We start from the raw sequence: 4,811 nt of genomic DNA on the forward strand, positions 1-4,811 counted from the left end.
GATAATTACACTGAATGTAAACGGATTAAATGCACCAGTTAAGAGAAGAAGAGTGGCAGAATGGGTAAGAAAATAAGATCCTTCAATATACTATCTGCAAGAGACACACCTCACACACAAAGATAAAAACAGACTAAAGTCAAAGGATGGAAAAAAATATACCAAACTAATTGCAACCAAAAACGAGCAGGGATGGCAATACGAATCTATGACAAAATGAATAGATGTGAAGAGAGAAATAGACAAATCTACATTTTAATACACCACTTTCGAAAATGGATAGAACAACCAGAAAGAAATTCGACAAAGACACAGAGGAACTAAACACAATCAGCCAACGGGACCTCATAGATGTGTACAGAATGTTCAACCTAACAACAGCACAATACATATTCTTTATTTTTTAATGTTTTATTGTGAATTATATCATAGTTTACATGGGAGAACATTAGCTTTACATTAATACTAGCATGTATTGTTTCATTGCCATGGTTACAATCCCCTCCATGCATCATCAATCAACTAAAGGGTATCAATACATATTCTTTTACAGTGCACATGGAACATTCGCCAGAATAGGCCACGTGTTAGGCCACATAACAAGCCTCCATAAATTTACAAACATCAAAATACTACAAAGCATCTTCTCAGACCACAACACTATAAAATTAGAAATCAACAACAGGAAGACCAAGGAAATAAAGTCAAATACCTGGAAACTGAATTTGTTGTTGTTTTGTTGTTGTTAAGTGCCATCGAGTCGGTTTCGACCCATAGCAACCCTGTACAGTAGCACCCTGCTTAAAAGCAACTGGCTAGTAGAAGAAATAAAACTTTGTGAATTCACAAAGTTCCTAGAAACAAATAAAAATGAAAATACAACATACCATAATCTTTGGGACATGGCAAAGGCAGTGCTGACAGGACAGTTTATTGCAATAAATGCACATATCCAAAAAGAAGAAAGAACCAAAATCAACACATTAACACAACATCTCCAACAACTAGCAACAGACCAGCAAAGTAAACCTACAGTCAACAGAAGAAGGGAAATATTAAAGATTAGAGCAGAACTAAACGAGACAGAAAACAGAAAAACTATAGAAAGAATCAACAGGACAAGAAGTTGGTTCTTTGAAAGAATTAATAAAATCGACAAACCATTGACAAACCTAACAAAAGAAAAGAGGGAGACGACACAAATAGCACACATAAGAAATCACATGATGACATCACAACAGAACCAATAGAAATAAAAAGGATAATAACAGAATATTATGAAGAGTTTACTCCAATAAATTTGAAAACTTAGAGGAGATAGATACATTTTTAGGAAAGCATTACCTACCTAAACTTACACAGAATGAAGTAGAAAGCTTGAACAGACCTATAACAAAGAAAGAAATGGACAGGTCATAAAAAACTCCCAACCAAAAGAAATCCAGATCCAAATGGCTTCACTGGTGAATTTTACCAAACATTCAGGGAAGAGCTGTCACCAATTCTACTCAAATTATTCCAGAATATAGAAGAGGATGGAAAACTTCCTAACACATTCTATGAAACAAGCATAAGCCTTATACCAGAACCAGCGAAAGACATCACTAAGAAGGAAAATTGTAGACCAATATCCCTCATTAACATAGATGCAAAAATTTGCAACAAAATCCTAGCCAACAGAATTCAACAACACATCAAAAAAATAATATATCGTGACCAAGTGGGATTCATACCAGGGATGCAAGGATGGTTCAATATTAGAAAAACAGTCAACGTAATCCACCATATAAATAAAAAAAAGGAAAGGAACCACATAATCATATTGATTGATGCAGAAAAGGCATTTGACAAAGTCAAATGAGGAATGACTAGTGAATGTGAACTGCTGACCTGCGGTTCAAACTGACCTTGCAGTTCAGTGCTTACCCTACAATGCCACACCAGGATCCAGATATTGTTGTTAAGTGCCATTGAGTCGGTTCCGACCCATAGCGACCCTGCACAGGGTTTCCGAGGCTATAAATCTTTACGGGAGCAGAAAGCCTCATCTTTCTCCCATGGAACGGCTGGTAGTTTAGAACTGCTGACCTTGCAGTTCACAACCCGATTCATAACCACTACTCTACCAGAGCTCCTTAGGACCCAGATATAGAAGTATTCAAAGTAAAAGAAACCTACAAGACTGAAAATAGGGAACCAGAGATACCAGGTTGCAGCAAACAACAACAACAAAACACATCAACTAAAAAAAGAATAATGTAGGGCCGTCCTGTGGGTGTACTTTTGGTTATTTGATGATGCATGGAGAGCATTGTAATCATTGCAATGAAACAAAATAGGATGAATGTAAAACTGGTGTTCTTCCATGTAAACCCACATAATTCACAATAAAAACTTAAAAAAAAAAAAGAGTGAGAGTGCGAATAACATAGTTATAGAACTTTCAATGAGTCCTGGTGTGGTGCCGTGGGTTAATACACTGGATTATAAGGTCGGTTTGAACTGCAAGATCGGTGGCTCAAGCTCACAAGCCACTTCTTGGAAATCCTATATAGGGTTGCTATGAGTCAGAACCGACTTGATGCATTTAACAACAACAACAACAGAACTTACACATGAAGAGAAAATCATGTCGATTTCAAGAAAAAATAAAATAAACTTAAAAAAATAAAGACAGGAAAGAGAGAAAAGACCAAAATGTATGTCAGAAGAGACTCCGAACTTGCTCTTGAAAGTAGAAAAACTAAAGTGACTGTAAAAAATTAAGTAAAAGAACTGAACAGAAAAATTTTAAAGGCAGTTCAAGAATACCAAGTCAAGCATTTTAATGAAATAGAAAGAGACCTAGAGAAACAAAAAGGCAAGAATGTGCTCAGTATTTTGAAGCTGAAAGAACTGAAGAAAATTCAAGCCTCGGGTTGCAATATAAAGGATTCTATGAGCAAACTATTGAGTAATGCAGAAAGAAGATGGAAGGAATACACAGAGTCACTGTACCAGAAATAACTGGTCAGTGTTCAACAATTTCAAAAGGTAGCATATGATCAAGAACTGACGGTGTTGAAGGAAGAAGTCCAAGTTGCACTGAATGCATAATGGAAAAACAAGGCTCCAGGAATTGACAAAATACAAATAGAAGTGTCTCAACAAACTGGTGCAGTTCTGGAGGTGCTCACTTGTCTACGCTAATAAATTTGTAAGACAGCTAGCTACCTGCTCAACTGATTAGAAGATATCTACATTTATGCCCATTCTAAAGAGAAAGGTGACCCCACAGAATGCAGAAATCATCAAACAATATCATTAGTATCACATGCAAGTACAATTTTGCTGAAGATTATTCAAAATGATAGCACTAGTGCATTACAAATTCAATCAGGAATTAGAAAAGGACACGAAACTAGGGATATCATTGCTGTCATCAGCTGGATCTTGACTGAAAGTAGAGAGTATCAGAAAGATGTTTACGTGTGCTTTATTGACTATGAAAAGACGTTTGATTGTGTGGATGAAAACAAACTATGGAAAACATTTCTAAGAATAGGAATTCCAGAACATTTGATCGTACTCATGAGGAGCCTGTACATAGACCAAGAGGCAGTCGTTTGAACAGAACAAAGGGATACTGAATGGTTTTTAATTGAGAAAGGTGTGCACCAGGATTATATCTTTTATCATACTTATTTAATCTGTATGCTGGGCAAATAATCTAAGAAGCTGGACTCTAGGAAGAAAAACATGGCATCAAGATTGGAGGAAGAATCATCAAATCTGTGATACACGGATTGCTTACTAGAAGGGAGTATAACTTATTAATCAAGATAAAAGACTACAGCCTTCAATATGGATCACACCTCAAAAATATAAAAAACAAAAAATCCTCAAAACTGGACCAATAAATAACATCATGATTATTGGTCAAAACTGAACCAATAAATAACATCATAACATCAAGACTGAAGTTGTCAAAGACTTCATTTTGCTTGGCTCCACAGTAATGTTCATGGAAGCAGCAGTCTATAAGTCAAATGATGTCTTGTATTGGGTAGATCTTTTTCAAAGACATCTTTAAAGTGTTTAAAGAACAAATATATCATGTTGATGATTAAGGTGATGTAGACCCAAGCCATGATAATTTGAATAGCCTCTATATGCATATGAAAGTTGGACCGTGAATAAGGAAGACCATGGGAGAATCAATGCATTTGAATTATGGTGTTGACAAGGAGTATTGAAAATATCATAGTCTGCCAGAAGAACAACAAATCTCTCTTGGCAGAAGTATAGGCAGAATGTTCCTTAAAAGTAAGGATGGCAAGACTTAGCCTCTTTTATTAGGGTGTGTTTTCAGAAGGTACTAGTCCTTGGAAAAGGACATGATACTTGGTAAAATGGAGTCCATGAAAATGAGGAAGATCCCTAATGAGATGGATTGACACAATGGCAGCAACCATGGGCTCAAACATAACAATTGTGAGGATGACACAGGATCAAGAGTTTTGTTGCGCTCTGCCTCCGGCCGCCGGACTCGGCAGAGTTTGTCCTGGATAACCCGCTGAGTCGAGGGAAAGGTCACCGTAGAATCCAGTCCTGACCGCGGGGCCGGGCGGGGCGGGGGCTCGGGTTGGTGGAAGGGAGCTAGTTTCTTTGACTAGGAGAGAGATGCCGGGAACCCGAGTAAGTAAGATTCCCGGCTGGTGAAGGGTCTCAGGAAAAGTTCGGTAGTTGGAGTAAAGATCTGAGTTACTTCCATTTACCCTGACTGTACAAGTTAGAGCCAGCCTTTCATTCTCTTCTCTTTCCTTCCCTTT

This window comes from Chrysochloris asiatica, unplaced genomic scaffold, assembly GCF_000296735.1.
Source record: "Chrysochloris asiatica unplaced genomic scaffold, ChrAsi1.0 scaffold00423, whole genome shotgun sequence".
NCBI classification, from domain to species: Eukaryota; Metazoa; Chordata; class Mammalia; order Afrosoricida; family Chrysochloridae; genus Chrysochloris; species Chrysochloris asiatica.